This window comes from Taudactylus pleione, unplaced genomic scaffold (assembly GCF_031769625.1).
Source record: "Taudactylus pleione unplaced genomic scaffold, aTauple2 ptg000938l, whole genome shotgun sequence".
Lineage (NCBI taxonomy): Eukaryota > Metazoa > Chordata > Amphibia > Anura > Myobatrachidae > Taudactylus > Taudactylus pleione.
In genome coordinates, this window is record NW_028285339.1 from 375,540 (window position 1) to 399,065 (window position 23,526).

The 23,526-nt window shown below is 43.2% G+C and overlaps 1 pseudogene; it reads left to right on the forward strand.

Moving 5' to 3' along the window:
* Window positions 1–13,835: 13,835 nt before the first annotated feature.
* On the forward strand, window positions 13,836–13,954 carry LOC148473289 (5S ribosomal RNA; annotated as a pseudogene).
* Window positions 13,955–23,526: the final 9,572 nt, after the last annotated feature.

The following is a 23,526-nucleotide window of genomic DNA, read 5'->3' on the forward strand; positions in this document are numbered from 1 at the left end:
TTTTTTATTCCTTTGTAGAAATTTTATTATTGTGGGTTTTCCTTTTGGAGGACAAAGTTCAACATATGAGCAACTAAAAAAAAAAAAAAAAAAAAAAGCAAAGTGGCACATGGCTTTTGGATTCACGTGAGGGACGTGGCAGTTTTTCTGTTATCCCTGGTGCATATTCAGTTGGTGCTAAGCAAACGTTTGTGCCTCAGTAAACTGGTGCTGTAAGTTGAGGTGCTCTTTGAACAGTACACACTGGGACTCTGGATCCATTGTGTCAGTTAAATATGTGCTTAATTTATTGATGACTTCTGTACCTATATAACCAAAGTACATTTTGTTGTGTTTCTAGTAGGATGACTGACTTCTTGGTCTGCTCACGAAATTGTACTCTCCTCCACTTTTTTTTCTTTCAATATTTTTTTTTATTTTTTTGTGGGTTTATTTTCCCCCAGAAAACGAAATGGCAGCTAATTTTGTGATTGTAACAGTAGGAACTGTTTTGCCTCAGGTTAAGGCACAGTTATTGTTAGGCCCAGAAGTGTTGGTAGATTTAAAATGGTGACCTATGACCAGAAATTGTTACCTTAAAGGAAGTTTGCGTTTTCCAAAATATACTTGATTTCTCTAAAATATATAATTTAAGCTATAATGCATACATGTGCATATATTGTAAATGTGTGTATTTTACATTTGTGTATAGGTACATATATATGTGAATAGACTTACATATATCTAAATATGTTTATGCATCTAAAACGTCTCACAGTAGTACATGTATAGGGGCCAAACATGGACAGTCTCTCTCTAGAAATCGGTGGTGTAAATTATAAAATCTAAAGTCATAACAAGCTAGGATTACAGGACAGTGAGTATGTACAAAACCCATAGTTGCCAACTTTTTGAAAGTTACTTTCCAGGGTCTATTTTGCTGCTGAGCTGTTTATAAACAGTTAAGGTGCGATTCTTTCTCTGCAGACCTAGGGGCACTACAATCCCAGTCTACACAAGTTTACTGAATATAATTACAACACACTTTTGTGCATTTTATATACTCATTTTAAGCTAGTTTTTACTGTATTTATAAAGTCCACATAAAAAAATCAGGAGAATTTCAAACATGATAATTTTCTTTAAAATTTTGCAGTTGGTTAATTTTAAAAAAAAATGGGACATTAGCAAGGACAAATATTTCTATGGTCAACACTTTTAAACTTGGGGAGGTGCCTGGAAATTAGATACAGTTGGAAATTATGCTAATCACTTTGAATGCAGCTAAATGCTCAGCCCTTTATACGATAAAGGTTACTGTTGGGGCAGGTTATGGGTTCCCATACTGTAATAGTATAGCAGTAAGTTACGTTATATATTAAACTCATTACTGTTTCTATAATCTGGAACCTTTTGTTTACACTGTTGTGTAGATTAACGGGGTTAGCATTCACGGCTGGAGTAAATGTAACATTTTGTCTCCTTGTAGCAGGGCCATGGCACTACATCCCCAATTATTTACTATACGTGTTAAACCCACCAAAACATGGGTATAAATTATGTAATCCGAAATGTCCACCTCTGCCAAATGTATTTCTCATTTTATTTTACCATGGTCCCAAACCTATTTCCGAATTAGCAATTTTAATGAAAATCCTCTTAATATTTATTTTTTTATTAGCGATATGTTACATCATAACTAATCAGTTCATTTTCCAGCTGTGTTCCATCTCTGTTACTATTAGTAAAATTTTTCACTAAAACATAAAGTGCTGCTCCTGCCCAAGACTTAAACTGGGCTTCGTTTAAGTTTTTTGGGGTGGGGGGGGTTGGAACCAATACTAAATAGCACATGGGCTGAGCCTTCATAAACTAATGGCTATACAGATTTTTGCATTCCAAATATGGTTCTGGTGAGGGAGTATAATACGCTATTTTACTGGCCTTAACTTGCTTAAAGCAACATTTTACAACTGTTCTTTGACTGAGAGAGTGGTTTAAATAATATAAATATATACATATTATAAATAAATATATAAATATGGGTGCTTGGCAGTTTGTATAATAGAATTGAATTTGGTCTATTTTTTGTCTTGCATTAGGAGGACGTTAGATTAAAAAAAAATGTTTGTAAGAAACACTTTAAATTCCTTCTTGGTTAGTAATTATTTTGATACTTGCCTTGTAAGATGTTTCCCATCCTCTGTCAATGCTGTTTTACCTTCATTTTTTTGTAGATTGCTGCTTTTGACATTTTGAAAAGTGGTAGTAAAAAAAAAAGTTCACCACAGATGTTTTTTCGTTGTTTTTTTTTTTTTTTTTTTTTAAACTGTTTTTATTTGTTATCTAGTGAAGGCTGTATAGAAATCCTGTGAAAAAATATTGGCCTGGTTTTCTTAACAATTTCTGAAATTGTGTATAAATAAAACATGATTTAAATTTCCAGTTTGCCTTCTGAGTTGCACCAAAGACACAAACACTGAAATCACCATTAGCTGTGTGGGAGGACTGAACATTTTACAGTTGCCATCTGTTAATTTAATTTTGCTGCTTAGAAATAGGATCACTATTACATCTTTGTAACTCTGGATACACACTTACACAATATCAGCCCCATTTGTAGTTTCTGGGCAAATCTGAACTACAAATCGAGCATATCGTTAAGTGTGTATGCCGGATTTGCACGCTCCCGTGGTCACATGCAATATCTTAGTCTGTGCTGCACGGTCAATCAGAAGATATTGTGTATGATACTATGCTGCTGAATGCAGCATAACATCCTACATCACGCTGTCGCCCCCTGCATCATGCAAGTGTGTATGCACTTGCCGGCGTAGGGTCCCGTCTATTCAGCAGGCTACACATTGTTCTGATGTGTAGCAGGCCTTAATCTTGTTTCATTTCTGTATTTCTCATTGATATAATTTTTAGATATAGTGGGAGGCGTAGCTTGTTACCAAAAAAATGTAAATTAAGTGCCTTCCAGTCCTTGCACTGCGAACGCAGGATATAAGACTACATAGTTTGGGAGATTCAATAAAAAAAAAACAAGTTTTAAAAACTGTAATACAATTTTATTTTGATTTGTGTTTATTAAATCCACCTACTTTATATATAAGAACAATAGAGGTCCCAAGCCTGTTTTGATATGTGCAGTGTAGTAATGTTGATATATCTGGTTGTTTAACTGCTACGACTTGTCCAAATGTGTGAATTGAAAACTAGACTATGCTGCCCATTCACAACTGATGTCTGAGACTGCTGGGTTTTTTTTGTTCTTTAAAGTGTGAAAGGGTTAAATAAAACGAAACCGCCTTGTCTGTCTAAAATGCAACAAACCATAAAAAAGAGAAAAGGGTAGCTAATAATGGTGCACAGATATTAATGTAAAACCGCTTATATTATTATTTTGTTAAAAATGTAGGTAAACGAACTCTAAAAACTAGAAAAATATCAAACACCATAGGTTACTTTGTCTCCAATTACCCGTAACCAGTTTCACACCACTAATACTTTTTTGATTCCCGGTACTGAACAGTTATATATATTTTGTTTTTTTAAGTGACTGGAAAGGGCGTAGGTTGTAGAAAAAATACTACTGCATAAACAAATTGGGTTGTTTCCAACTGGCGCTAATGCATGCTAACCCTACAACAGAAGCAATAGATACAAATCCCTGGATAACGTGTCAAATGCTTCGTATCTTCTCCTCTAGTACAGTATGTCCCTCAAAAAAATTAGTACATATAGTGTAGTAATTTGCACAATGCTTAACGGATAGACTCTTATTCTTCCAATAAAGGAAATGAATGTGAAGGAAATATTCCACCTTGGTATGATAAACTCCAACACCTAGCCTTATGGTATTAAACTTACACAGCAATGATATGGGCTTTTCCAAGAAAGATCTTTCTCTTTTCTTTCTATCCTCATGAATCTCCTTACCAGAATAAAATGCTTATGAGCCTTATAAATGGAGAAGAGAATAATACTAAGGAGGGAATTCAATTAGACCAAGTAATTTAACGTTTGTGAAAAAGGGTGGTAGCCTCGGCTTTAACACCTTGGGCTATTCAGTTAGAGCCTCTTTTTTGCCCGAGACCTCATTGTGAACACCCCGTTAAATTAACGTGTAATCGGGTCTTAACACATTGGTTCTGTGATAAGTTCATGGACCTAACGTGATCTCTTCAGCCATTAATAGCCTATTTATTGGGGGGGGAAATGTATCGGGCAAAGGCTGCCTTTGGGGCTAATTGAATAGCTCCAGGGGATCAATTAGAAAGTGGTAAATTACCGTGGCTAATTGAATTCCCCCTGTAGTGTAGAAAATCTTTATAAAAATGCACATGTAGGAAATCTAACAAGTGTGCAAACACTGTACATATTCCCAACAAAGGTAAGACTCAACAGTTACCGGCTCATGAGAAGATTAGGCATATGATGGCTCTTAAACTGAAACAGGGAGGACCAGCCTGGTTGCTTAGGTCTCTGCTGGATTGCTGAATCCTTTACACACCCCACCGACTCGTTTTGATCCGCCCAGGGTTCTTTTTTTCAAGGCAAATGAAGATCGGTGTGCATACAACTTGTTCCGGTATTTAATAAGGGCCTTCCTGGTCAGAATCTATTAAATGTTTGACTATACATCGAACTGACTAACAACCTAACTTCAATCCCACAACTAAAATCCTAACATGAAAATGCCACACAAGCCCAATAAATGTGTTGAAATGAACTCTGCCGCCAGGTACTATTGGTATAGCGAGTACATATAATAGAATCTCCTGGTCAGAGACAGCTATATATGCACATGCTCTAACCATACATAGGAACACTCACTTATCCCGTACACCAGAGTTTTACAAACTCCACCAATATAGTCCAGGTTTTAAGGATATCCATGCTTGAGCACAGGTGACTTAATATCTTAGTCAATTTGATTTAACCTTCTGGACTCAAGCATGGACATCCTTAAAACCTAGACTGCAATGGTGGAGTATGGGAAACCATATGTCCAAATGGATGTGTAACAACCTAGTTTAATGATAAATTTGGTTGCTTGGCAACCAAGAAAGCCGCCACCTGCTTCCAGATTATTCTTTGAGAATAGAATGACTATGCATCCAGTGTACAGACCCTTATCTTGGTAAACATGATAGATTGTTCGGCATGTTATTATGGTTGTCATGGAAACCACTCGTCATAACTGAAGAACCATAGGAGGCTTTCACACACCAAGCCCAGTGATGAACTGCAGCATTACCATAAATAAAGATATTTGTATCATTACATGTGCTATAAACCATTTGAACTCAAGTCGAGGTTTTAGGCTTCCAGGTTTGAAGGTTCCAGCCATAGATATACACTTAATATCTGGTTTTGCTAACTGACTATTTAGATCTTTGTCTCCAATTACACGTAACCAGTTTCACACCACTAATACTTTTTTGATTCCCGGTACTGAACAGTTAAATATTTTGTTTTTTTAAGTAACTGGAAAGGGCGTGAGTCTTCAGACCCTTTATAATGTTCTACAGGTGCTCACCTTATGCATACCTTTAACGGTCTGGACGTTCAACCAATATAAGAGGTTACATCAGCACGTGATGGCCTATGACATTCCAGACAAGAGACCCTCCTCCCATTGGATGGCTGTGAGGAAATTTGAAAGATCTTTAGTATCCCTTACATGTGCTCTATTCCATAACACTGAAGGCTGTAAGAGGAAATCTATGAATTCCGATAAGTTAGTTGTGAAAGAATTGACCTAGGAGACGATAGGTCTCCTGGAGGAGGGGGGAGTGGTTCTTTGAAAGTGTGTATATGACTGGGATCATGGGCTCTGAATTTAGTCAAAACTTTTGTTCCCCGTCTTCCAACACGCTGTTCTTACTGTATTAATAAGTCCCTGTTATTTTATTGGATCTGTCCCAGACCTTACACAGGTATGACTACATGTGTGAAGTAAAGAGTCTGACAATCGTCCGTTAATCATGTAATTCCTTCAAGATTACAATCCAAAACTGTTGTGGTGGTAAAATTTAAGTAATACTGTAAATCACCGCATAGCAGTCATGGATAAGACGTCTATCATATTTTTCTGTTATAGGTGTGTGTATAGTCTGTGATTTGTTTCTATGTCTATTCAACAGGCCCACAATCTTGGCATATTAGAGTTGGGGTATTTTAACCTAGTTTTCTTCTGGGTCCTTAGGGATCTACAGGGATACCATGGGGGGGGGGGGGTGTAGGTGGTGGATAAGGACCGGACACCAAACAGTTAAGCTTTTAACTACCAGGATGCAACGGTCCCTCCCACCTAAACTCTGCCCCTGATCCTGAGGCAAATCAGTTTGCTTGGTGTCTGGCAGGAGCTCAGATCACCTTTTATAACAGTGGGCTGCCCAAAGCTTTATTTTTATGATTTCTAATTTTAGTTATCTTTATTACTGAATGCGCAGTATCAGACTGTCTGTGCTGCCACTCATCACCCCTCTGTGCACCGCAACACCAGGTAAGGCGGTGTACCGCTTGCGGTAGCCTCCGGCTGGGCAGTCTTACATCTGGTCTCGGAACAGACCGGAGGTGCTGAGAGTGAACACCAGCCTCGACCGCGTAATCCACTAGACCACCAGGGTACATATGGTGCAGGAATTCACCGATGGTCATAAATCAGCCAGGGGAGGTCAGCTTTCCCTATTACAGCAGCCCCTCCCCCAGCTCAAGGCGCCATTCCACCTCGGTCTGGACGCTCTGAGCTGCTCTCCTCGGACCCAGCCCCCTCAGAGGTCTTCGGCGGCCATTTTCTGCAGGCTCAGTCACAACTCTCTGGAAAACGCTGGGTCCGATCCCCCTGTATACCTCTCCCAGGAGTCAGATTATGTAGCACTATAGCCTACCAGACATTGCATCAGTAGTTGAATGTAGTGCCCTTTTGCAGTTAGTGTTTTTCTGCATAGTATGTGACTTGCTAGCTCTGTCTATGATTTTCGAATCTGTCAGCCTATGCCTTTCCCTTTCCTCTCACTATAACACTATCATACCTGTGTATTCAGGGTCTACTATACTTCACTTTTACTTATAAATGTGAAGGCTGACACATACTGTTTGGTTGCACTCTACAGCCATGGCCAAAAGTTTTGAGAATGACAAGTATTGGTTTTCAGAAAGTCTGCTGCTTCAGTTTTTATGATGGCAATTTGCATATACTCCAGAATGTTACGAAGAGTGATCAGATGAATTGCAAATAATTGCAAAGTCCCTCTTTGCCATGACAATGAACTTAATCCCAAAAACATTTCCACTGCATTTTGGCCCTGCCACAAAATTACCAGCTGACATCATGTCAGTGATTCTCTAATTAACACAGGTGAGAGTTGACGAGGACAAGGCTGGAGATCACTTTGTCATGTGGATTGAGTTAGAATAACAGACTGGAAGCTTTAAAAGGAGGGTGGAGCTTGAAATCATTGTTCTTCCTCTGTTAACCGTGGTTACTTGCAAGGAAATTCATGCTGTCATTGCTTTGCACAAAAAGGGCTTCATAGGCAAGGATATTGCTGCTAGTAAGATTGCACCTAAATCAACCATTTTATGAGATCATCAAGAACTTCAAGGAGAGAGGTTCAATAGTTGTGAAGAAGGCTTCAGGGCGTCCAAGAACGTCCAGCAAGCGCCAGGACTGTCTCCTAAAGCTTGATTCAGCTGCGGGATCGGGGCACCACCAATGCAGAGCTTGTTCAGGAATGGCAGCATGTAGGTGTGAGTGCATCTTCACGCACAGTGAAGCAAAGACTTTTGGAGGATGGCCTGGTGTCAAGAAGGGCAGCAAAGAAGCCACTTCTCTCCAGGAAAAACATCAGGGACAGACTGATATTCTGCAAAAGGTACAGGGATTTGTCTGCTGAGGACTGGGGTAAAGTTATTTTCTCTGAATCCCATTTCAGATTGTTTGAGGCATCTGGCAAAATGCTTGTCCTGGAGAAGGAAAGGTGAGCGCTACCACCTATTTCATGCCAATAGTAAAGCACCCTGAGACCATTCATGTGTGTGTTCGCTTCTCAGCCAAGGGAGTGGGCTCGCTCACAATTTTTCCTAAGAACACAGCCATGAATAAAGAATGGGTACCTAAACTTCTCCCAACCATGCAAGAACAGTTTGGTGATGCCTTTTCCAGCATGATTATCACTTTTGCCTTATGGCTCAGGGAACAACACATCGAAATTTTGGGTCCATGGCAAGGAAACTCCCCAGACCTTAAATCCATTGAGAACTTGTGCTCAATCCTCAAGAGGCAGGTGGACAAACAAAAACCCACAAATTATGACAAATACCAAGCTTTGAATAGGCAAGACTGTGTGGCCATCCGTCAGTATATGGCCCAGAAGTCAATTGCCAGGGTGAATTGCAGAGGTCTTGAAAAAGAAGGGTCAACATGGCAAATACAGTGCATCCAGAAAGTATTCACAGCGCTTCACTTTTTCTACATTTTATGTTACAGCCTTATTCCAAAATGGAATAAATTATTTTTTGTCCTCAAAATGCTACACACCATACCCCATAATGACAACATGTAAAAAGTTGTTTTTGAGATTTTTGCAAATTTAATAAAAAAAAAAACTAATCACATGTACATAAGTATTCACAGCCTTCGGCCAATACTTTGTTGATGCACCTTTTGGCAGCAATTACAGCCTCAAGTCTTTTTGAATATGATGCCACAAGCTTGGCACACCTATCTTTGGGCAGTTTCGCCCATTCCTCTTTGCAGCACCTCTCAAGCTTCATCAGGTTGGATGGGAAGCGTCGGTACACAGCCATTTTCAGATCTCTTCAGTGATGTTCAATTGGATTCAAGTCTGGGCTCTGGCTGGGCCACTCAATGACATTCGCAGAGTTGTCCTGAAGCCACTCCTTTGATATCTTGGCTGTGTGCTTAGGGTCATTGTCCTCCTGAAAGATGAACCATCTCTACCCAGTCTGAGGTCAAGAGCGCTCTGGAGCAGGTTTTCATCCAGGATGTCTCTGTACATTGCTGCATTCATCTTTCTCTCTATCCTGACTAGTCTCCCAGTTCCTGCCGCTGAAAAACATCCCCACAACATGATTCTGCCACCACCATGCTTCACTGTAGGGATGGTAATGGCCTTGGGATGAGCGGTGCCTGGTTTCCTCCAGACATAACACCTGGCATTCACGGCAAAGAGTTCAATCTTTGTCTCATCAGACCAGAGAATTTTGTTTCTCATGGTCTGAGCGTCCTTCAGGTGCATTTTGGCAAACTCCAGGCGGCTTCCATCTGGCCACTCTACCATAAAGGCCTAAATGTTGGATTGCTGCAGAGATGGTTGTCCTTCTGGAAGGTTCTCCTCTCTCCACAACAAAATGCTGTAGCTCTGATAGTGACCATCGGGTTCTTGGTTACCTCCCTGACTAGGGCCCTTCTCCCCCGATTGCTCAGTTTAGACGGCCGGCCAACTCTAGGAAAAGTCCTGGTGGTTCCGAACTTATTACATTTACGGAGGATGGAGGCCACTGTGCTCATTGGAACCTTCAAAGCAGCAGATATTTTTCTGTACCCAGATTTGTGCCTCGAGACAATCCTGTCTCAGAGGTCTACAGACAATTCATTGGACTTCATGCATGGTTTGTGCTCTGACATGCACTGTGGAGTGTGGGACCTTATATAGATGGTGTATGCCTTTCAAAATCATGTACAATCAACTGAATTTACCACAGGTGGACTCCAATTAAGCTGTAGGAACATCTCAAGGATAATCAGTGGAAACAGGATGCACCTGAGCTCAATTTTGAGCTTCATGGCAAAGGCTGTGAATACTTATGTACATGTGATTTCTTATGTTTTTGGTTTTTTTTTATTAAATTTGCAAAAGTATTATGTGTAGAATTTTGAGGACAAAAATTTATTTTTTCCATTTTGGAATAAGGCTGTAACATAACAAAATGTGGAAAAAAGGGAAGCACTGTGAATACTTTCCGGATGCACTGTATATATACCATACAGGCAGCAGCATGGGGGAGAGCTGAGCGTTCAGCCATATTGCAGTGAACATCGCAATAACCACCATTTAATACAGGTAACATTGTTGTGATTACCATATAATACAGAGAGCATTGCAGTGAACACCATATAATACAGAGAGCATTGCAGTGACCACAGTTTCAGTGAATGCCAGATAATGCAGAGACCATAAATGATGCACAGATAATGCACAATTTGAATGAACCCCTCATACACACATACCCCCCACACAAACACGTTAATACATTAATACACCACCTCCAGCACAGGCAGTATTAAAAAATACAACACCCTTCTCCCCCCCCCCCCCCCCCCCCTCCAAAAAAAAAAAAAAAACCTACCCCGTTGCATAAGTATACTACCTCCCTTGATAACATTAAATCATTTTACACCACTACTGGCACTTACCTGTTCAAGGGGAGCATCTGTCTCGTTCCTGCCTGCAGAGCTCCAAGGCACAGGAAAAGTGTCTAAACACGAGATAGACTGGAGAAGGGGTCGAGACTCAGGTGAGGGGGCTGGGTCTTAGACAGGGACAAGAGGGAATAGTCAGACAGGGAAGAGGAGGGTGGGGACTTGGCCACCAACAAGGCATTGACAGACGGAGTAGATGATAGGAGGTGAATCTGGGTCTTAGAGGGGGAAGGGATCACTTGGGCATCTGCAATGCAGGTTCAGAGAACTTCAGAGTCAGACTTGGGAAGGAACACAGTGGGTTCTGCCTTTAATTGGCACCTCTCAAATGTTGAGTGGGGCGAACTGCACCCTTGTCTCCCCCATTCCAGCTTCTATGGCTGAAAACTTTTTCCTTGGGGCATTCCCACCAAATCTGAAAGTAGGAGACAACATGCCCACATTGTCTCCAACATAAGTTGAAAGAGCCAGGGTACATCTAGAGCAGTTTGGAAGGAACGAAATACCATCTCAAGTAATTTAGAAAATATTTCCCCCAAAGTATTTCTGGAAAATGTAGTAACTAGCTATCTAAAGAGCGACCACTCCTGATTAATCGATATGTGCAAGTCTTCCCAGGCTAGTTCAAACTACTCTGGGTGCGGTCTGTAGGGGCTATAACTTAGTGACAGAGGAGGGATATAGAGGGGCTACAACCCGCAGAAAAAAATTAATTTCTATGGGGTCCACAGCCATTACGTTGGGGTATGAATCCTGGTCACCAAACAGTTAACACAAACGAGCTCTCTGCTCCCAGGATGCACTGGGTTTCCTCATATACCCCACCTCCTGCCTCAGGTAGCCAGTTCTTCCTGTTTGGTGTGTTCACCACATAGACAGTGGGACTGCTATCAGCGGGTGGTCTGAGCTGTCCTGGAAGCAGCCTCGCGCCTGATTGGAGGCGCACCGGCCACGCGCTGCAACTACCTCCTCCGGCGCCACACCGCTGCCTTGGCAGGGGCTTTCTGGACCGCAACCGGATCAAGGGGATGGCAGGTAAGCAGGTGGTCGCGGCGGCCGCTGACACCGGGACCACGTGGCGGTCCGGCCTCTGGTGGTGAAACTGGCCGGAGGCGCGCTGCAGTCAGGAGGCATTTGGCTTGTTCTCCTAGCCTAGACTGCCGGGATTTGATGTTCCTGACCAACCGGGGCTTGTGGTGGCGGCGGCCAGGTCAGTTTACTGGGCAGGTCCAAGCAGCATAGGGGAGGTACGTTTCCCTGGCTGCCCCTCCCCCAATCCACACGCTAGTTCAGTCCTCTGGCACAGTTGATTGTGGATTGCTCTTCCCAGCCTCCAAATAGGGCAACCAGAGTGTATGTCAGTTGCTCTCTGAATGCTGCAACTACAAGAGAGGACGTTGGGCAGTCTCCCTATATACCTTGCCTACTGCTGGTCTAGGTTTTTACAGGGCTCTATCCTACCTAAGCCTAGGCTGATTGTGGTAGTGAGAGCTTATATGCATATGACTCGCAGAGTGTTTATGCATGACATGTGATTGTTGTTTTTGTGGATACTGTTTCTTATGTAAAAAGAACTGTGACTCCTGTAAACTATCACTGTCTTTCCCCTTAACCTTTTTCCTACAGGTTAAGCTGTGGTCGGGAGGCATACAGCTTGTTTCCTACATTAGACCGCTGGGATAAGTGGTCCAAGCAGCATAGGGGAGGTGTGCTTCCCTGGCGGCCCCTTCCCCAATCCACACACTAGTTCAGTCCTCTGGCGCAGTGATGGTGAGTTGCCACTCCCAGCCTCCATAGGGCAGCCAGAGTGTATGTCAGTTGCTCTCTGAATGCTGCTCCTTCAGTACACTGGGCAGTCTCCCTGTATACCTTTCCTACTGCTGGTTCAGGTTTTCACAGGGCTCTATCCTACCTAAGCTCAGGCTGATTGTGGTAGTGAGAGCTTATATGCCTATTACTCGCAGAGTGTTTATGTATGACATGTGATTTGTTTTATGGATACTGTTTCTTATGTAAAAAGAACTGTGGCTCCCTGTAAATTATCACTGTCTTTTCCCTTAACCCTCTCCTACGGGTGTGTGGGTAATTAGGGTGAAACAAAATCATGTGTGTACTCACAACTTGTCATTATTATGTCTCAGAGTCTGAAGGACAGGCGTCTAAGGTCCCTGTGCTGGGGGGGTTTTCCCCACAGGATTTCATACTATCTGAATTATGTGGTTACTGTGTTAAGTATACAAACCTCCCAGCTTCTGGATAGGAACTCCCTTGGGTTTCCTTTTCCCAGATTATGGACCAATATACCTTGCTTAGGGCAGGTTGAACAGGCTCAAATATCCTATTAAGCTGCTGTGCTTTTTGATTAAGAGCCTATGGCAAACGGACTGCTTAAATGCATTAAGTTTTGCTGAGTTATGCTGCCTTTGTTTCTGAAAGACTATGTGTGAAGATGAACACATTACATTGGCCCCAGCTGTAGGCTATATGGGCTATATTGTAATTCACATATACTGGTAGAGCTGGGTTGCCCATCCCCCCCTCTCTCCTAATTAGGAAGACTAAGCTGAGTTCAGTACTGATTGGGGGGGGGGTAAGTTGGCTATCCCTGAGTATACCTTGTTCCCAGGAAAGTGCATAACATTGGAATCCTACCAACTTTTGTTGCTTGGATTTAGTACCGATTGATGCAAATCTACAGGTAGATTTTGCAAAACTGGTCAGTTAGCCATGAATGTGCTACTGTTAATTTTATTTTCCAGAAACCCCTAAACTGTGGTTAGGGGTTAGAGAGTGCTTCACATGTATGTTTTCTGTAAGCCGACGCTTGTAGTAGGTTACTTGCAAATGTTCTCAGGAGATTTGGTTCATCTGCCTGGGTGCCTCTCTGTGGATGGCCAGGTTATACAGAGCTTGATGTCCTACTTAGCCTTGTCGGCTGTTTGTAGTTAACTAAAAATTGTGTTGCATGTATGTATATATGCCTCCACTCCGGTGATCAGGTCATACAGAGCTCTAGGTCCTACCTGGTGTTTGGTAGTTGGCCAGAGAGCTTAGTGTGTATGAACAGTGAGTATGTGTGTATATGTATATATGTGTGTGTGTGTATATATATAATTATGTATCATGTGCATTACATGTGACTTATGGAATTGGCTGTATTATGCTGCTTTGTCAGCATAAGTCTATCACTGCTGTTTCTCATGTAACCTGCTACAAAGATACGTGAGTACATTGGATGTAAAATGATGGCCACATTAATACTAGACATTAGATAAACCTTGTATGTCCAATGAAAAGGTAAGACAGATGGCTGGGGCCCCTGAGTTGGTGGCATGTGTGACCTGCAGCAGCAGCCCCTATGGTTATGCCCTCTATTTCCATCATGAATGGACATTTCACCTACAGCCATACCACACTGGACATGCCCAGTCTCATCTGACTTTGGAGGCTATGCCGTGTTGGTCCTGGTTGGTGCTTTGATGGGAGACCACCTGGGAATACCAGGTGCTGTAGGCAGTGGTTGAGGCAGGCATCATCTTTAGTAGCCGTTCAACAATTACTACAGGCTGCTAGGTCTTTGCAGCCAAAGACCAGATGGCGTTGGCCCCTTACGCGGGCCAGGCCACATTGAGAGGCGATGGGGGTGACCTCACCGGACTTAATATAAATGGGTTGTGGTGGTCACTGTTCTAAAGAGTCGCCACAGTAGTCAAATCTACCAGATCATAGCGGAGGTTGTGGACAGGTTGGCGACTCCTGCGCTAACCCTGATATTAAGGTATCTTCAGCAGCTGCAACCTACCATGTTTAGGCTTCCTGGGCATCTGTCCTGGAGGGACTTGTGTGCTCACTCGGATCAAAAGGTGACTTCGTCCTTAGCAGCCTTCCAGCAGTTATGGCAAGCAGCTAGGCTAGTGCAGCCAAAAGAATCAGAAGGCGGTCGGTCTCACGCTCCGTCCATCCCTCAGATTCTGGTACATCATCTGGTGTCTAGGCACGGGTCTCCTCCCAGGAGTCACTCTCAAGAAAGGAAGACAGTCTTACAACAGTACGTCTCCTCCCTGATCAGAGGGATCAAAGCGATGCTTGTGGAGCCGGTATAAGGAGAGGCTCCAGTGTTCTAATGCCAGAAAGTTGGGAAAGCCTCCCAAATCTGACTACAGCCAGACCATACTGGACATGCCCAAGATTGTTCTTGATGGCTAGGCAGCATTGAGGCCAGTTAGTACTTGGATGGGAGACCATAGTAGGGAGTTTTCTCCGGGCAGGAAAATCCATATTACCAGAAAGGTTGAGGCCTTATATCCCTTTCCAGTACCATTGGCATTCGCCTTTAAATGTTCCACTGATAGGAGATTGGAAGCCGGTTTCAGGGCAGTCTTTCTCTGTCAGGAGCTGTTATTTGCCTGGCCAGGGAAAACGTCCTGGAACTAAGGGCAGTATTCAGGAGCGCTTTTCAAGCTCAGGAAATACTAAGGGGCAGGCCGGTCTAGGTGCAATCTATCAACACCACTGCAGTAGACTGCCTCATCCATCAGGGGGCAGAATGTCATTTTCCAGCGAGATCCGTTGTGTTCATACCAGGAGTCCTTAATTTGGAAGTGAACTTCCTAGGCCAGAAGGATATACGCGCCAGAGTGTGGGCTCTTCATACACAGGTATTTCAGAGCCTTGTGGATGGATGGGTAGACCTCATGCTTTGAGTCACAAGCACAGGGTCCCCAGGTACGGGCACAGTGTTTGTGGATGCTCTGGCAGTAGAGTAGAATTTCAAACTAGCGTATTTGCTTCACCCGCTATCCCTCCCCCTAAGGGTTAATGGGAATATGCAACAGTAATACTGATGGCCCCTGCTTGACCCAGACGCTGGTTCGCCAACCTGCAGAGTCACTCCATGGACACTCTGTGGCCTCTTCGGCTAAGGTCGGACCTGTTGATACAGGATCCCTTCCTGCATCTAGACCTGACTCGTCCATCTTGGACGGCATGGTTCTTCAGACCTCTGCCTTGAAGAAAGGATGTTCTGTAGTTTAGAGGATAAGAAACTTACTTCTGGCTGCAGTTATTAAAACTTTGTATGTTCTCTGGGGTGAACTGAGAAAATGTGGCCCTAGGGGGTTAGATTTCTCGAGTATGTGCTTCTCGTCAGACTGGAGCGTCTCTGATCTAGCAGCACTTTCTTCCCGCTTTCCCGTTTTACTAAGTCATCGGGAGAGAGCAGTACTTCATACTAGGGTGGAATACCTTCCAAGAGTGGTATTCTGGTTCTATATGAATGTAGAGATTGTGAGATTGTGGTCCCAGCTTTCAGACTACAAGCCTCGGTAGGTGAGACTTTCCTTGGATGTTGGCCGTGCACTACATAATTATGTGGATCGCGCCAACAGCATGAGGAAGTAGGTTCCTTTTTGTACTGTATGACAGTCATAAGACTGGCCAGCCGATAAGCGGACGCTGGTCAGATGGATTCATATGACGATTCCTCAGGTCAGACTAGTCTGGTGGTGCCAGACTCAGTAAAGGTACATCCACACGGTCAGTGGGGCATTCGTGGGCGGCCTGCTGGGGTGCCTCTGCTGAATACTTCTGCAGGGCAGCCACATGGTCTTCCGTCCACACCTTTGTCAATTGTTATGCCTTTGACACTTTTGCCTCTCAGGATGCCTCCTTCGGGCGTAGGGTTCTCCTCTCTTCCGAGAGTCAGGAGCATCCCCGCCCGTAGGTTTAGTGCTTTGGGATATCCCCAGCGTAATGGCTGTGGACCCCATGGACCCCGAAGAAGAAAATAAGTTATGGTATAACATACCTTTTGTTAACACTTTCTTCGAGGTCCATGGGGTCCACAGGACACCCACCCAGACGCACCTGTAGTTCTGGGGGAGGTTTCCGTAGTTTCTCCTCTTGAGAGTCTGGACTCATGAGTTATGGGTTTCGTCTTTCTTACCCTTTGTTTGTCTCTGCCTGCTTAAGCTTGGTAACGAACTGGCTACCTGAGGCAGGAGGTGGGGTATATGAGGAGGAAACCCGGTGCATCCTGGGAGCAGAGAGCTCGTTTGTGTTAACTGTTTGGTGACCAGGATTCATACCCCAACGTAATGTCTGTGGACCCCATGGACCTCAAAGAAAAAGAGTTAACAAAGGTATGTTATACCATAACTCTTATTTTACTTCAAAGGGAGAAAGAGATGCCGAAGCTTAGAGGACCTAGTATAGACTATGAACCCCCTCAATTGCAAGAATTGAAAAGTCTGAGAGAGGTTATACTTTTTGCAGACATCAGAAATAATCAGTAATGTGCCAAATCCATGTTATGCCAGCAAGGACCCATGTAGAGGGAATACTTAGCCTAAACCCCATATGGCAGTGTTTCCCAATTCCAGTCCTCGGGGACCTCTAAGGCCTATATCACACATGCCGGTTTTCACTGGCCGGCAAAAAACCTGTCTTTTTTTTTTTTTTTTTTTGCTGTGTAGTAATTTTAATACAGTATGTAAGTAGATGCAGTGGAGTATCTATAATGGGTGCAGTGTGTGCGGGGCACATGGGCCCCCGGGTCCAGGGGGGCCCCACACCGCACACCCTGCACCCATATTATTTTAAACTCGTCCATGGTCCCGCGTCGGGTGTCAGCGCTGCTCAGAACACCAGAAAATGGCCGATGCGCAATAGACTACGGGCACTCACTATTAAGGCTCCGGTGGCTGGCCAGCCATGTCAGTCGGCTGCCGGCCACCAGGGAGAGAGGTGGGAGTCCTGCACGGGGAGTGCACACGGCCCCCTCCTCTCAAGACACCCCCGAGTAGATGAGTCCTTTCAGACTGCACGGACACGGCATGGTCGCCGTGTTACAGCCGGGAATATCCACTGAAATATACGGCTACTGTAACCCAGTTTAAATGTTAAAGATTGGGGGGAAAAAAAGCACACACATGGCGCAAAACCGTTTGTGTGAAAGGAAAATAACCACAGGAATAAAAATGCCTGGATTTTTGCCAACTTTGAAAACCAGCGTGTGTGAAATAGCCCTAACAGTGCATGTTTTGCAGATCTCCTAGTTAGTGCACATGTGTAATCATTACTGGCTGACACATTTTAACAGATCCAGAGGTGGAGCTAATTAATTCACTTGTGATACTGATTACATCTTTAGAACATGCACTGTTAAGGGTTTTCGAGCAATGAAGTTGGGAAACACTGCAATAGGCAATAGTGGGAGCTGCTAAATAGGAGACACAGTAGAGGGATGAGTGAAAAGGCCATACATCCTAATTATGCACCCATATATAAAACCCTGGGCAACATTCCAAGAAAGGAAGTGGCTATATTGTAGTACTGCATGGTAGTACTTTGTAAAAAGAGGAAGCCCCAGGCCCCTGAGGTTGAAGATTTAGCAAGTCAGCTCCAATTAAGTAGTCTTACCATTTCAGATAAAATTATTACAAAGCAGGTACCAAGAATCTGTTTAGGCCAAGAGCGGGGAGAAGTAAGCTTTAAAAATCTGGTCATAGTGTTTTGGACTCCCAATTAACGTAACTGAAAGTTTAGCATCAAACTTTTATAGTTCTTTGGAGAGATGAAGGGCAATTGCGTCTAATTTTGAATGATTAATTTTATAACCAAAAACAACCTTAAGAGTGCAAAATTCTAAACAAATTAGGGAGGACTACCAAAGAGTTGGTAATGGTTTGATAATTGTCTGCAAAAAGTGAGACCTTGTAGAGGCTCAAACCCACCTGGACCACCTCCATATCCAATCAGCCGCAGATTTTAGCTGCTAGAACTTCAATACATAAAGCATATATTAAAAGGATCCCACATGCCGGGATGCCAACTACATCCCCCCATGACTGCTGATTGAAAATGATACAAGGCATGGATGGCTTTAAAAAAAATGTCCTGGAACCCTCTTTTTTTTTTAATGTTTGAAACATAAAAGGCCAGAGAGCCCATCAAAAGCCTTATCAGCATTAAGTGCTAGGATGACTGAGGTTTAAAACTTATTGTGGTGAAAGATAAGTTTCACAGTGCATCTGGAATACTTCAGCGCCTAACGCACAAGAATAAATCCTGCCTGGTCTACTCTGAATCCACCATGTAGGATGTAATTAAATGACCGTCAGCCACAGGGTCAGTTCTGGGAAAATGTCTTATAATAATACATCGGAAAGCCATCGGGGCCTGGTGAGTGCAACTCAATTTAGGCAGCACCCATTTCATCAAAATAAATGCTGACTAGCAGAGATAACAGAAGTATGACCAGATGCATATTATATCCGGTGTTATAATATCCCCGAATGGTAGCATTTATTGATCTAAGTTCATAGATCATGGTTTCTATAAGATCTGATACCTGGGTTGGCCAACAAAGCCCTCTTGGCTTTGAGCTGTCTAGCTAACAATGAGTCTGCCTTGCTGATTTTTTTTCATAGAATTTTTGTTTATTCCACTGGATGCTACAGTCTGTTCTTTTTTTTTTTTTCCTCAGAATCGCATTCACTTCCACCTAAGGGGCAATTCAATAACCCGTCATAAATTACAGCTGGTAATAATAAGAGATGGCTTCCTACATTTGCCCGATAACATTGTTAATCACATTCGTTCACACGGTTTATCGGGCGGTAACGCACAGGATCTGTGATAAGTTCATGGACCTGTGCGTTAACTGCCAGTTAATACTCGATAACTGCACAGTTAACGGGGATTGTTTTCGGGTCTCAGGAGACCCGAAAAGAATGCCTCGATAAGTAGGGCTAATCGAATATGGGCCTACTATTAATTAGCACTCGTTCAATTAACGGGGCTAATTGAATCCCACCCTAAGTGTCATAATCTGTATCAATATACTTGGAGAGTAGGTACGTTTGTATGTCTGTCTATGGGCTGAATTCAATCAGCTGCAAAAAGTGCTGCCTGGCGAAAAGCGGACTGAATTCGCCTATTTTGATGCACTGTTTTCTCCATGCGCATCCCCCGCTTTTCGCCCTATTCAATTGCAAAACACACAAACTCATATAGGCGAATGTTTTACAAAGTGAAACTAGCGAAAAGGACATATGCTTTTGGGGAAATCAGTCTGTACCCCATAAAAAGCTTCAGTGTCCCTGGGAATCAATATAGAATAGTAGTAGTAGCCCTAATAAATGTATTTAGCGAACTTATTTTGTTGCAAAGGGCTTTTATATGCATATTTGCATATGTGTGGAAAAATTATAGAAAGCCATGTTTTTTGGGCAAAATAGGTCAAAGTGGTGGTACCTGCAAATGGGTACTAGTATATTTTGAGGTCTCTAAAATGAATATTAAAAAAAATTCAAATACACATGCTGCAGTCTCATGCAATCCCAAAAACTCCTGTCCCAAACTACCAGGCCCCCCACTTTTTTTTTTTTTTTTTTCCATGTTCCAACAATTTTTAATTTTCGCCCCAAAAATGTCTTTCTGGGGTGAATTAAGCAAATTTTTTGCCCCGTTAGTCATTAAGGGGGGGTCCAAAGGATTCTGAATCGTGGGCCTGATTCAGACCCGCTCGCTAGGATGGGTTCTCTCGTAGCTGTCCGATTTTCGCATTGTGCTAAGGATACTGAATTTAAACCTCTATACGCTCCTGCCTATACCTTCTAAAACCTATCTATACCTTCTAAAATTGACGCTATTTGCGTATGCAGTCATACAGTAAATTAATGCCTTCAGACTTTGAGATAATGTGTTTTCAACACACAAAGGTTATTATTCAAGCAAAGTACAGATAGTTACATGCTGTGATCTTAATACAATTTAGCACAAAGAAATTATACAGACCCAAGGTACAGTTATACATACGCACGCGCTCTGGGACCAGTTACCGGCATCAACAAGAAACCTCCATCAACAGTATTAGCATGAAGACTCCAGATTGGGGTCAGAACACACATATATATATATATATATATACATATACATACACCCTTACAGAAATAGACTATACAATAGAGAGGTTTGTTGCGATCCCATTGGTTCTCCATCACGGTGCTTCTGTTACAGGACATTTAACAGGTCGATTCAAATGGACAAAGACCAGCCTCTAGCAGCTTTTTGTCTCCGTGTTCCCGCCTCATGCAAATCTAAGTTGTTAATTTTACAAAGTACATTTTAGTGTTTTAACTCTCTGCAATCCATAAGTTGAGAATGCATGTTGCGATCTTCTCACCGATGATACCGGAAAGTTGTTGAGAAAGTTTAGATCAGTACAACACCAAACACGGTTTACTTATCACATATTAAACCTTAGATACCAAATAGCCTTTATTTCACAGCATTAATAATAAATGAATAAAACTTGAATCTTACACTTTGAAGCTATGGAACCTTTTATGTGAGTGTGTATTGTGTAAGTATTAGGGGTTTGGGAAAAGACGCTAGTTAACTTGGGGCAGATGCGTATGCATGAAGCTGCTAATAAATAGCATTCACATGCAGGATATTATGCATTCGCTAATGTGCGACATGTTAACAGCGCAACTGTGTGTATTAATGTGTGTATGGGGTATGGTAAAATATGCGATCGCATGATGCTAATAGCATCGCCATATGTACTTAAGTGTGAGTTTAGCTAAAATGGCATCTTGCAAATCTCATTTTCAAGATGGTATCTTGCGGCCATTCACAAGATGATGTCGTTTTGATCTAATTTTAAGCTGATCTTGTCTCAGCCAATTATCCAGCTTTGACAGTGCGAATGCATCACAGTGCACGAACCAGTGCGAGTGATCGGGAAGTGTTCGCTCGCGCGCATAGACAGCCCACGAGTGAGTGACAGGAGAAGCAGTTTGTGGGTGATGACAGGGACTGGACATTATAAACGAGGGAGTGGAGGTGCAAACGCAGGCGTGCCTGAACGTCTTAACGCCGTTTCAGAGGCCTGCATAATTAAGAGGCAGCATCATAGCTGGTTTTTACACTGAACTGCTTGCAGTAGGATATAGTCTACCTCAAGCGTTGAGATCACATCCGATGGTACCCGATGTACCAATGGTTGCATACACTTCCTGGGGATGACGTGCGCAAGTGGGTGTCTTAAGACAGGCTGGTGGGTTTCTGCATACAGAAAGCGATCACACGTAAGACAGTGGGCGTGCTAATGCCTTGCTGTGCGATCGCCTGCCTTGCTGTGGTTTGGCCGGATTTGCATACACGAGCGGGTCTGAATCGAGCCCCAAGGCCCCACGTTTGCGCCCCAAAATATTGATTTTGCCCTTAGTTTCTCCTGCCTTTTGCTGGAGATACTTTTCACCTGTTTTTGCCTATGGAGTTTTCGCGTAGACGGAAACTCTGGGGAATTGAATATGGAGATATGTTGAAAGCAGGCGAAAAGTGAAAATCAGAGTAAACTTTTCTCCAAACGGCACTTTTTGAGGCTAATTGAATATGGCCCTATGTCTGTGAGTCTCTCCTCTGCTGCTACACAGTCTGTGTGCTGGGAAAAGAGAGCCTTCTTCACAGTGAGGTAAGTATATGGGGAGGGGTAAGGAGTGTGTATTTATCTGTTTTTGTGGGGAGTATTGTTATTGTTTGAGGGGGTGCATTAATTTTATAGAGGGAGGTATATTGAAGTTTTGTTGGGCTTATAGTAATGCTTTGTGGTTTAGTAGGAGTGTAGGAATTCATACCAATACTTTTTGCTGGAGGTTAAACATTACTCATCAGAGTCCTCTGCTGTGTTGCTGGCAGCCTACCGTTACCAGCAACAGGCCAGACTGTAACGTACATGCGCGACAGCTGTCTGTGCTAGCGCATTGCACTTACTCTGTGACTAGAAAACTTTGCTGCACCTGGAAAGGCTTTTGCTGGGTCCCAATAGCTGGCAGAAGGCGATGCAGTGACAAACAGCAGTAAGGTAAGCTTATCGTTGTTTGCTCAATATAGAATGGAGTACATAACCTCTTTAGCAAGTGCTTAAATGGAACACTATATTTTTTTCAGAGTGTCCAATGGACAGCGCAGCAGTTATCTTAGAAACAGCCTTGTCTGCCTATCCAGACACGCCCCTAGGTGTAAGCTAAGGATGGACGTTGCAATGGCCTCCTTGGCGATGACGGCTTGCACCCCAATGGCACAACGATTCTCCCATGGTGCAAGTGAGTAAGTTTTCTCTTTTATAAGGTCTTGTCCACTCACTATTTCCATATATAAATCACACATACTAGTAGTTGGGTTTTTTCCTCTGTACTTCCTGTGTCTCCTGTCTTTTAGCCCTCCCAATCCATTTTTTTTTTCACCTTCTCTCCCCATTTTTCTCTGCTTCCCCTCTGTCTGATTCTCTTTGGCAGTAGTTCCCATTTTTCTCGTAATCTTTCTGTCCCCCTACCTTGTCTCTATATACTGTTCTCTAGCTTCTCCTGCTGTCTTGCCATTTCCTCATCACTTTCCTGACCCTCTGTCTCGCTTCCAAGTCTTCATCCCCTCTGTCTCAGGGCTCCATTTAAGAAAACCAAATACCGGCAGCATATTTAATTTAGCATCACTTACAAATATGCAGCCTATCACTGCCATCAATGGGTTGCTAATTAATGCTCATGCGTAATGACCATCTGTGCATGCGCATAGTGCTTCAACCTAGCAGTGACTGCAAAGCCTGGAAGGCTGGTGGGTCCCCATTGCCTGCAATGGGGACTGTACTGTTAATGCCATCTATAGATTGTACTGCTTGCACAATCATAACCAGCGGTAAGCTAAGCTGACAACTGTTTGCTAAATACGGAACGGATGTCATAACACCTTTACCGAGTGCTATTGGGGCCCGTAGGATGAATAGCAAGGGAATAGTGATGGGTGAAAAGGATATTAGTGGGGCAGGTATAGTGTCTATGGGCCTAATTCAGCTTGGATCGCAATTGCAAACATCAACGCAGCCGAGCGATTTTTATCCTTTGCGCATATGCAGCATAGCGCATGCATGTGATCGCACTGCGATGGCACTCGCAAGCTAGTGAACATGCAGAAAGTATTGACAGCTAGCAAGCGTTTGGGGCAGGTGAGGGGGGTGGTCTTAAAAGTGCAGGTGTGTATTAGCGTTTTCGACGCCGTTTAATGGGGGTATCCATAACTTAGCC